This window comes from Notothenia coriiceps, unplaced genomic scaffold (assembly GCF_000735185.1).
Source record: "Notothenia coriiceps isolate Sejong01 unplaced genomic scaffold, NC01 NC01_scaffold00011249, whole genome shotgun sequence".
Classification (NCBI taxonomy): domain Eukaryota; kingdom Metazoa; phylum Chordata; class Actinopteri; order Perciformes; family Nototheniidae; genus Notothenia; species Notothenia coriiceps.
In genome coordinates this window covers 125,967-138,028 of record NW_011343950.1, presented here as the reverse complement: position 1 = coordinate 138,028, position 12,062 = coordinate 125,967, and the positions used below count along the sequence as shown (strand labels likewise).

The 12,062-nt window shown below is 40.0% G+C and overlaps 1 protein-coding gene across 1 annotated transcript in view; it reads left to right on the top strand.

Moving 5' to 3' along the window:
- Positions 1–6,991: 6,991 nt before the first annotated feature.
- Positions 6,992–12,062, top strand: part of tmem229b (transmembrane protein 229B) — a 16,202-nt gene continuing 11,131 nt past the window's right edge. Inside the window, exon 1 of the mRNA XM_010772521.1 lies at positions 6,992–7,142. The gene's annotated coding sequence lies outside the window, so the exon portion shown is untranslated. The remainder of the gene's footprint in view (positions 7,143–12,062) is intronic.

The following is a 12,062-nucleotide window of genomic DNA, read 5'->3' as shown; positions in this document are numbered from 1 at the left end:
GGAGAACCATTCACGTTTCTGAAATTGTTTTCAGAGAACCGTTGTGTCTAGAGGTTTATTGTCTGTATAATTATCGTGCCGGTCGCTTCTAGGGAGGTGATAGAGACAGAGATAGGTGCATTTAAACTAACAGTATATCGATTTCAAAGGTTGTGTTCTATTTATCACCTTGGATATGTATATCGGCCTAGGTGTCATGTAACGCAACCCATCTTCTGTCGAGGTGTTGTGTTGAGTTCCGGCCTCGCTACCAGGACAAACTGATTGAGTAACAGGAGAATGCCAACACGACGAGGACTTGGCAACGATGAAAGGCTGTCCACATCCTTTCAGCGATCGAGGCCAACAACCGGTTGTCTGAGTGGGGGGACAGTGCTTTCGAAGGAAAGGACTCAGTCTCACCTAAAGCGCCGGTTTGTCTTCCGTGATGTCTGTACTTAAAAGGTGATGAGCCGGATGACGTCCTTTTTACGGCCCTTGTTTTAGTTGGTAATTGTACCGGAAGTATCTGGAGTGGTTTCGAAAACTCTGCAGTCACTTGGGAGTCCGCCGGGAGACCGGAATGACGTTTCTAACCGACGGGTCTTTTATCAATCCGACAGACCTGATCAACACCACCACACGACACCCACAATCGAGCACCACTCACACGCACACGCCGGAGTCAACCACAACACTTACATACCACAGACGAGCAGCGACACACACACCACACACACACAACACACCACACACCACACACACCACACACACACCACAACATGAGTCACCGCCTCACTCTGTTTGACTTAAAAAGGCCCACGCCTGTGTCTCAGTATTGGTCCCTACACGAAGTGAACGCAAGGTTGCGATAAGAGGTCAGAAACAACGAGAGTAGGATGTAGAGAGTGTTACGTTCGTAGACGGGGTCCCTCAGTTGTAGGTACATGTCTTGACTGCCGGTTGAGGAGTTGTAGTTGGCAAAGTGCCGGATTTCTCAGTTTGTGGGTGTTGTATAGCTAGTACCTCGACGTTCATACGCCTGCTGTTGCGGGAACATTCGCGGGAAGTTTTCTCCTGGGACTGCTAAACCACGGTTTCTTTCCATCTAGTCTTAACCAATCATAAATGTATGGGCAAAGCCCTGTATGATAAAATGTATTGGCGCACGAGGTTCGGGGCTCTTTCCGGAAATAGTGGTTACAGATTACTACAGATTGCTTTGCTGCCTTTGATTTCTATGACGTGACGAGTCCTTGGCCAAGTGGATATATATATATTTTGCTCTCTTATAATAAATAGTTAAACTTAGAAGTTGTTTGTCTTTCCTGGAATTAAAGAACACAACACTCCATATGAGAAGGAGAGGTTCAGGTTTTTCCTCAACACGTTGGGTCTTACATCGGTGTCGAGCCAGCTCATATGTGACAGCGACGGAAACATACTGAATGTGGAGAAGTGTTGTGCGGGCAGCACGTATGAGGAGGACATGTGGTACTCCTCCATCAAAGGGAAGGAGATGGAGGAGGAAGTGCATGCACCGTTTCGGGTTATTGATAAGATACAAATATTCAAAAGCTGGATCAAAGTGACACATTATAGTGTAGAATCATCCCACTCACACATCACTACTTCATTGCCTCCCTGTCAATAAAACCTACTCAAGCAAAAACACATATAACTGAAATGTAGCTTTGTATCTAACAGTGTATTTGATTCAAAGAATAAAGCAAACAAAAATACTACACTACCACATCAACATGCATATCTGAACAAGATAAACAAAAACAATTGGCCTTTGAGCATATGAATCCTTAAAGAAATGGCCTACATTTGTTCTTCATGTTCCCAGTGACCTTTAAGCCCCAACTTGTTATCAGTTTATCCTTTAGTTCAAGTAGAAGTTTTCCCCAGTGTAAGGGAAACTTCTGAAGCAATGGAGTCAGGACTCAGAGAGACACGAGGAGAGTTGGAGCTTTGATGTCAAACATTGATGGTTTATTTGGAGTTTCGGCCTGAGAGTTGACAAGACAGGTGGTGTATCACGAGTGGACACAGCAGTTGCCAAACCAATTCTGAATAACTTCTTCTGTAGCTCAAGGTTTTAACTTTTTCGGAGTGTAATATCAACATTCTTCATCAGTGAGACTAAACAAATATGGACCCTGAATCTAACTAGAGCTCTCGTCCATAGAAAAGAATGCGCGCCAGGGAACCTACGTCCCTGCAGTAAATTACCTCATGGCGGCTTGTGCTCTGTCATAGACTGGCAACAACAATGCGCCCAAGCTGCCCCTCCTTAAAAGTCATAGCAGCAATACCCACGGCCGTAGAACTATGCCATGGGAAAGGAGACAGTGAGAGGAGAAAATAATGAACTGTGTCAAAGCTGTGTATTTCCTTAACACCCAGATGTAAGGAAATTCCCTACAGGCACAGAGATATAAATGTTCTAATGATTAACAAATTAATGTGAAGTGTGACTGTGTTTCAAGCGTTCCGTTGTATGTCAAAGACTCATCAGAGAAAAGGTAATGCGGAAAACACTCGGCTCCATGAAGTGGCGTTTCAGGTGTCTGATGCAACTTGGTTTTACAAACGATGGCTCTTTTAATAAAAAAAGCAACATCATCAAGGCATGCTGTGTCCTTCATAACGTCACTAAGAAGTTCTCCGTCCCTCCCCCGCCTGTAACTGGTAAAATTGAGCCCCTGCATCAAGCAAGTCTGGCAAACAGTGCCCAACCGAGATCATCCCCGAGGCCTTAAAAGCCAGGACAGAAATCTCGATGAAAGTTCTCTAGCAGCTTCTGTAGCCAGGGACACATTCGAATCAAGGACACAAAGAGGGATGCGTGTGAGCGGGGTGTTGTCATCAACATACATCGAGGACAAACGCACTGGACCCAAAATCCAGCTCATTATGCAAATGTAAATAGTTTGTTATTGTTTGACACATAAACGGGGAAAAATGTGACGCAGTTGTCTTTTCATTTAATTTAAAGGACTTTGTAAACACATTCAGATATATTTGTTAATTAAAAAAAATTTTATTTCTTGTACAAATAGAAAGTCATTCTTTTCACCAACATTTTTCGTTTTAGATGAAGCTGTAATTGGTGAAAACATTCTTCAGATCATTCCATAGTTGTTCCCTCACATATAATAGACAACAACAAGAGATGACATATTAAAAGTATAGGTAGGTAAGGAATGGAGAAACCAGTTTGAGGGGCTAGAATTTGCAGCCTATCTGGGCAATCTGCCCCTTCCTTCAGACTTCCGTACAGAGCCCCTCCTCAACCACACAACGACCCGGCGCACGCATGACCAATGAGGCACGAGATACGTTTGTGCGCCCACAGATGGAAGGCTGACAGGCAGGGAGCACATCCAGTTATTTTGCCGGGCCGGCTCCAGATGATTGGTCGTGCTTTCTCCCAGCGCACGGCTTCCACAGATGACATTTCTTTATGTATCTTATTGTCCAAAGCATTTAATATATTCAGTGCTATCAGGATGTTAACAGCCACTTCATGGAATAGTAACAAAAGTGTTTTCTGAAGTGAATGACCTTGTCACGATCTGGTCTGGTGTTGTTTTGTCTTGTGTGTCCTGATCTGTCTTTTGGTTTCCTGTTTTATTGGAAAAGTGTTCACCGCCGCGTCTTGTCCTGTGTGCTTTCTGGCTTCTGTGTTCCCGTCGCTGCCGTGATTACCCGATTGTGTTGAGTTGTGGTGTGCCCTGTGTTTTCTCCTCCCTCCCTCACCTGTGTCTTGTTTGTTGTGATTAGTCTTGTGTGCATTTAAGTGTGTTCTGGTTTTCTGTCGTGGTGTCATTGTTAAGATCCTTGTTGTTCGCCTTGACTGTGTTCATGGGGAGAGTAGTCTGGTATGTTACGTTTAGCCTTCGAAATAAAAGTATTATCTGTTAAACCTGCATTTGGTCCTGCCTCTGCTTTGCCTCAACCCTGACGCCTACCTTTAAGGGCTGATAAGATGAACACAATGTTATTACATTAAATAAATCTAAAGAGTTACTATGGAAAATTTAGTATTAAGGTATATAGGCTAGCCTGTTTTTTAATATTTACAGGTTTAGCAAATAGAGCATGTAGATTAGTTATTATAAGGTGCATAAAAGAATGATGATCAGTACTGTTCAAGTTGGTATAGTTTTATGTTTTTTGTTGAGAAACTCTTGTAGTGCAGTGGGTATATTCAGGTCTCATTCTCATAGATGTTCTCTTCAGCGTATTCTCAGTAGATGTTCTCTTCAGGTATCTCGATGAGACTGCAGGGCGGTCCATGACTGCATTTTGTGGCAGGAACACGTACTGAGAGCTGAAGATACACAAACAAATCTGTGGGTCATGAGGAAAGCAGAACTTTGGGGTTAAGTATAATGTCNATAATAAATAGTTAAACTTAGAAGTTGTTTGTCTTTCCTGGAATAAAAGAACACGATAATAACAATAGCATAGTGAAATGGCCACAGCTAGCTTTGGCTTAAACAAGCCAAAGCTAGCTGTGGCCATTTCACTATGCTATTGTTATTATCGTGTTCTTTTATTCCAGGAAAGACAAACAACTTCTAAGTTTAACTATTTATTATAAGAGAGCAAAATATATATATATCACTTGGCCAAGGACTCGTCACGTCATAGAAATCACAGGCAGCAAAGCTGTTATCTGTGTCACTATTTCCGTAAAGAGCCCCGAACCTCGTGGGCCAATACATTTTTACACAGGGTTCTGCCCATACATTTATGATTGGTTAAGACTAGAAGGAAATAAACCGTGGTTTAGACTTTGGTTCTCTCTGGTAGGTGCACAGTAGACAAAAGTCTCTTGGCAACACGATCTCCAATCAGCATTCGGCATGCCGGTGAAGTCCCTCCCTACTCTGTCGCTATCCTACGTAATTTGTTTTTGCTAAAGTTTCTTTGCAGACAGATAGTGGAATCCTCCATTCACACTGATTCCCAGTTATGCGGGGGCGTTGAGCACACACACGCGGCCAAGGCCAGAGCCCATAGACTGTATAGCCAGAGCCTCAATAACTCATTGTCTCTACAGTCTGCACCTGTCTTTTGCTACATTAATATTGCAAACTAAAACTTTCTTCTATGACTTTTCCCTTTGTTTCCTATCCAACCCATCAAAATGTGGGATTGGTGATTTTGTCTATTTATTCCAAATTCATAGCGACATCTCATGAGCACAATAAGCATAATGTAATAATAAGAATCCCTCTTGTAATTTTATATAAATTAGACTCCACACTATCTTGATTTGTCTCAAGCTGTGAAGGTTTGATTTATCTTTTTTATCGAAAAAATTTCTTATTTGAACCAATATTTTTGATATCAAACACCAAAAGATGTCAGATAAAAGTATTAAACTTTGATACCACTCATATCAATATACATGTGAAGCTAGCAGCTAAGCTTTTTGAAAGAAACTAACATTTGTGTTTGTTTTGTGTACAAATTAGATGAAACTATAACATGTTATGCTTCTAGTCATTATGCTAAATTAAGCAAACTAAGTGTAAGCTAAAATAATGTGTAATTTACTGGTAATTTATCGTTTTTCTCAAAAGTTCCAACTGCTGGAAGCCCATTTACCAGTGAAAAAATAGCCTTGTTAAGCCCCGAGCCTGTTTTTCAGGTCTCGGGCTCGAAAATGACATTCCCAGAACAAATGACCATATCTTCCCTTCTAAAAGGGTTAAATTAATAATAAATGTCATTCTCAAAGCAAGGTTACATCTGTGAGTTGAATGTAGAAGCCAAAACCGGAAGCTGCGATAACTGGTGGCTACCATTAGCAGCTAACTTTTACTCTCCGATTTTTACATAAAAATGGAATTATCGATTTATAAATATTTTTTTCAAATCCACAGAAACATTATCAACCTATGGATTAACCGATTCAGCCGCGTTTTTTCTCGTTTTAATGCCATTGAACAAATCTTTTGATCAGATTGACAGCTACGGTGAGACGATCTCCCGTAAAAGCTCCGTAAAGGTACGTGTTTGATGATGTCTGTGTTTGCTTCCCCTGTCGCGAGTTCGGATCACTCAGTGATGATATTAATACCTAAATAATCTCCGGAACCTCAGCTTCAATCGGATATCTTGTATGTGCAGCTACGATAAGTAATAAGGGTATATTTGATCTTGAGTTCTGTGCCAAAGTGCGTTAGCATTTTTCGCTCAGGGGTCATTTAGATGCTTCTTATGAGACTTGTGTTTTGTTTTGGTAAAAATGGTTTGTATCGTCACTTAGCTGAGATTCTTCCTGTTAATCTGGTATAACACATTAATAGGTTCTTAAATATTAAGATGCCCTGACACAGAGTGTCGTGAAAAATCAAAAACAAAGCCCCTTTGGGGCTTAACAGGTTTTAAGTCATTATAATGACAAACTTTCCACAAAATAATGACTCTCTCAAAAATAATTACCTTCTGTGGCAACATAATGAAATTAAGTTTTTGAAAATATTGACTTACTATCTCAAATAAATGACTTGATGTTGTAAAATACTGAAGCTATTTAATCTTGAAAAAACTTTGTAATTCATTATTTTTGAAAAGCTTTTCATTATTTGGAAATTTTAAGTCATTATTTTTGAAAAACTGTTCATTATTTTGAGATTAGCGATTATTATAATATTTGTTCTCATTATAATGACCTTTTTCTTTTTCTGGAGGAAATGGGCTTCCAGGGTTAACAACTATAGTCTACATAAGTGGGGTAAATTAAAGTTTTATGGTGAGTCATTAATTCTTCACTAACCTATGTGTTTAATATTTAGGATGCGCTTAAATATTAACTAAGCCTATTCAGCACCCTATGGATCCACAAAGACCGAGGGGACCTCCAGTGAGTCTGCAGGCTGAGCTGCGGGATAGAAAGGGTTAACAAAAGATGCAAGAAGTGCGTGAGCCTTTCTGAGCATGTGCTGCTGCTGCTGCTGCTGCTGCAGTGAAGTAAAATGTGTCAATTTCCATCGGACAGCAGAGACACGGTGAAGGAAGGAGAACCAGGGGCACCAGCCGAGCTGCAGACCGCCACCACGACATCCTGGACCATCTTCCCCGGTGAATGTGTATGATCCTCCTGGTGTATTCTGAGGGAGACACCGCACAGCTCAAAGGTAAAAAATAACCTGCACTGAGGATGATTCATGTCCGTCTTCAGAGCCGACATGAAGCCAACATGTTATCATGGCTTTTCACGAGAACAATATTGTGTAGTTTTTAAAGTGACAAAATGTGTTCTTATTATATCTGGATTGGAAATAGCTGTTCGGTTATCCTTAATGAGTGTTTGCTTGCAAGTTGGCAGCTTTAAAAGCATGTTTTAACTGTAACCTAAACTAAAAGCATTTTAAGCCAATGAATGTATAGTTAATATCTGCATGTAGTTTTTTAAAACAGGATGCATATCTCTTTATTTGGCGTGTTTTCTGTGCACAGTTGGGCTGTTACACCTGTTCAAATATGGATGGGACAGTCGAAATAAGATCAGAAAGAGGACACAAGTGGTAGTAACCCGTGTGTGTGTGTGTGTGTGTGTGTGTGTGTGTACTTTTTGTGTATACGTTAGTGATGCTTTTTAAGAAACGTCTGTTTTAGATCCCCTTTGGTCACATTTCAGAGGGCTGATTTGAATGTTTGGTAGAGGATAATAATCGTACCGCACTGCTCAGTTGGAAGGAGCGTGATGCTGCAGCGGAGTCCCAGCAGCCGAGCATGCGCAGTGGCCCCTAGTTTCCAGGGACAAAATATGATGACTTTGGCCATCTAGCGTAATTACAACCCTCTGCAGTCTTATTTACAGAGCCGATTCATTCCCATGATGATTTAATTTCTAGGTCACATTTATGAATGCTTAAAAAAATGCTGGCGATATCTGGCTGTGGTTTGGCTTTTTTAAATCCTTCATTGATTTATTCCATATAAGGCCTTTCCCCCTCAGTTGTACACTGGCTGTATCGACATGTTTGACCTATTTATAACCTGAGCACCAACGTTAACATCGAAGAATCCCAAAAGGATCCCTATGACAGAGGCACTGGTTTAAAGAAACATTCAGCCCACCTCAGCTGTGTGGACACTTGGTCTGAGTTATTGTAGTATTAAGTATGCCTGTTCTAATCGGTCCTAATCATAGGTCCTAAAGCAGGTTTTTCAGTTCCTGCTTCTCATTGTAACAGACCTTATAAGGTATGTTGGAAATGCCTTTTTGAACAGCAGGTTAAAGACACATAAAAGGTCATCGTCGAAGCAGAGGAGAGTTTCTAAACCAAATCAGTCCTGCGTGTGTTCACAAAGTTAGATAAACTGATAATTCCAATTTGGAAATATGGAAATGCTGATTATGTCAGATGTAGTTTGGAAACTTTCTGACATTACCTTTTTCTGAAAGAGGACTGACAAGTTTAACTTAAACAGGAAAATAGTTATTCTACGTACATATTGTTCACAGTTCTCTCATAACCAAATTACATGTTATCACCCACATTGCACATCCTACACCAAACTCATAATCTACATATTTATCATACCTTTTATCGTATTCTTTTCACTTTTTATCATCATTTCTATCCTGTATTTTCTGTAATTAATTCCTCTTAAAATGTCTTTGTTTATAGTATGCAACAAAACATTCCATGAAAACCTACTTGACAATAAACCTAACTCTGATACACAAATATAGGTGTTACTTATATACAAATATTGGACTTAAAAATCCACTATCAGTCTGTCTTTAAAGTTTAAATGGATTTTTTTGTGTGTGATAATTAGATTTTCTTCTGCACCTAAAAAGTTAAAACCCCTCTATGCTTTATACAGACCTTTTTGTTTTGCAAAGATCTTTCTTTCCTAATTCTTCACAGAGCCTCCATGATAAATTATGCATTGACAACCATTGTTTATAAAGCTTTTTTGTGTGATACCAGATTAACAATCACATGCATCCCTCCATTAGAGGCATTATTCTCCGCTGCGCTGATGACCATGTCAGTAAATATCCTGCTTTCTCTGTAGCTGCTCCAAGATGTTCTAATCTATGAGGCATGACCCGCGTGCTATTAGCGACAGAGGGCTTAGCTCCCATGTCTCTGGGCCTTCCATTAAACTGGAAAGCACTGAAGAGCTGTAATGAGTGGGTCAGGGAGTGAAATAGCGTGAGGGATATAGAAGAGACTTTCCGAGAAGGTTTGTAACTGTAAAGGTCAGTCTGTTTAAAAGACATTTTGTGAGTATTAATGGGTTATAAATAGGCTTGTAAACTGACAGACAGGCAGACAGAAAGACAGTATATTACTGAGAAGAAAAGGAACAACACAATACCTTCCCCCAAAGCAGATTAGATAACTCAGAATAGATTAAAAGTCAGAGTTGATTGTGCACCCGCTCCCAAAGATAAGACAACATACGGACATCTCTCTGTTCCCTCAGTGTGTGTGATGTGAAGGTCGCAGTGACAGAGAGGTTTTATTGCAGCATCAGCAAAAAGTGATGCTTCATCAGAAATGCATGTCTCTTGATTGAATAACTTCAGCACACAGCACATTTTGTTCTTTACATCTGCTTTAGTTTGAGGTGAACCAATTCCACTTTCTTCTCCATCCCAGCACCTATAATAGCCCGGAGGATATTGGATGAGACTGTGTTCGCTTGTGAAACCAAACTTGATTTGTCATTGTATTTGAGGAGTTTTTCCTCCTCTTTATCATATACCAGCAAACAAAAACACATTTTATTAATGTTTGTTATTTTTGGTTTTTATTTCTCTGTCCTGAGAGAAAATATAAAAAGATACTTACATTTCGCAGTGTTAAGCTCTTGTCATGTTATACTTAGATGGTATAGTATGATAGTTGCCTGTTTTTAACAACACTTAATATAAAGTATGATAGCTTATTAAAGTTAGCAGCCCGATGCTAGTATGTTGGATTAGCAACGTGCCTTTTTAAATCTTTTTAAAGGTCATAAAGTAATATGAAAAAACATCTTTTATACAATGTTAGTGGACAAAGAGGAATAAGTGTCAGTGAAACCTTTTAGATATGAACTCTCGAGAGGGCAGATCCTACCACTCTCTGTACCCATCACTCAGCTTGTTTTGTCCAGGCTCTCACCTTGCAGCTATAGAGGGAGGCCTCCTGTAAAGTCGAATGAGGCTCTGTGTTGGAAGTGCTGTGTGCAGGCTTTTAGTCTCAGCCCTCACGGCGTCTCTCCAGCTCGATCAGAAGCTGTACTCCTTTGTTGTTCTCAGATACTTTATGTGTCTCTGGGTGAATGTCTGGATATGGCCGCTCAATTAATCGTATTTTAATTGCAATTATGATTTTGGCGTGCAACGATTATGAAAACAACGTAATCGAAATAAAACGATAATTTATTTTCTTTATTTTTATTTGTTTTGTATTGGTTTTTCAGTTGAATTATACTTTAAGTTCAGGGTAATCAACTGTTAAAAACATACTGTTCACATTTTCTTTTTCAATAAATGGATGTTTTCAAAGTAAATGGATAATCGTTTTTAATAATCGTGATATCAATTATTGACCCAAATAATCGAGATTATGATTTTTGCCATAATGGAGTAGCCCTATGTCTGGATTTAGGAGTGGGGAAGGAGACGTGTATTCGTTTGAAACCCTGCAATGGTTAGTAGCACGGAAATGGAATAAGTACTTTTATTATGAACTCCTTTTGTCTATCACACATACAGTACTTGTTATAAATCACCTAACACTGAAGTTGTTGCAACATGGCATTATACCATCTGACAAAATAGCCCCCTTTAAAGACGATGTTACAGCTATTTTTCATATTTTATAGAACAAAATGTACAATTAACAATTTTTCCACAATCTGCCGATTATTTTCTCATTAATCGTTTGGTCTATATATATTTTCAAATTATAAGGAAAAGGGTAAATTCCAGTTTAACCGGAGCACGGAGCTTGAACCGGAGTTGCGTTGGTGTGAATGAGGTAATGTGAAGTCAGGCTTTTTGTACCTTGCATTGACCGTGAACAGTAATAAATGTTTTGCCCAGTAAAAGGATATTTGGGCACTAACAACTCTATTTGCTTCAAATGGTGAAGGAGACTATTTAAGATTAGAGCCAGGTGGCTGTTTCTCTGGTTATTGATCCGTCTGTTGCAATTGATCGACATCCGTTTATTTTGTGCTGCTTCGGAAAAAGGTCCCCCTTCCACCAAACCTTCCTCCCTCCCCCTTACCTTACACACACTTCTCATCAATCACTAAATAAATTGCTCATCACCTTTCCAAGAAAGCAAATTCAATCAGGATCAATTTGTGTTGACTCAGGAAGCTATAAACCTCTAACAGTCTGTGCAGCATTGGGCTTTTATGTTAGTAGTGCTGCTTGGAAATCACTTGTCTTTTCTTTAATCTTTCTTTCCCATATTTTTAGCGGCTAGAATGCACAAATCCTTGAGAATGACTAATTCAATAAATATATTAGCAGATTTCTTGGTGTTAAGTTATCTGTCTGCCAAATCACTGGCACTTAACCACATTGGATGCTTCTGGTTCTCTACGCCGTGCTGCAGCGTCACAGTGACCTTCCTAAAGTCTGCACTGGCCTTGGATCTGTGCCACAGCCAGAGCCAGAGCTACAGTACATGAACAGGGATTATGGTGCATGTGAGGTCAGAAATGGGTTATGCGTGATTTAATCACAGTCAGAGTTCACAGCTGTCAGCAGGCTGGCGGCAGAGTAGAGGCACCACTTTGTTTCTCTTTGTTTTTCAATTCAACCTTGGCTCACTCACATTGGTGTGTTTTCTTTATGCTTGTGTTTGTCTAACTGACAGCCTTGTTTTCAACCTTTAGTTCTTACACTCCCTTTATCTGAATCGTACTATTTATGTGTCATTTAAGAAACACACACTCATTCGGTGTCTTCCCTCAGACAAAACTCTTCCCTCCTCCCCCTCAGTTCAGACAGCACCCTGCCTCTGTTGTGTCTCCTTGTGGTTAACGTGAGGTCAACAAAGCAGCTCTGCCACATTCACCACTCTGATGGC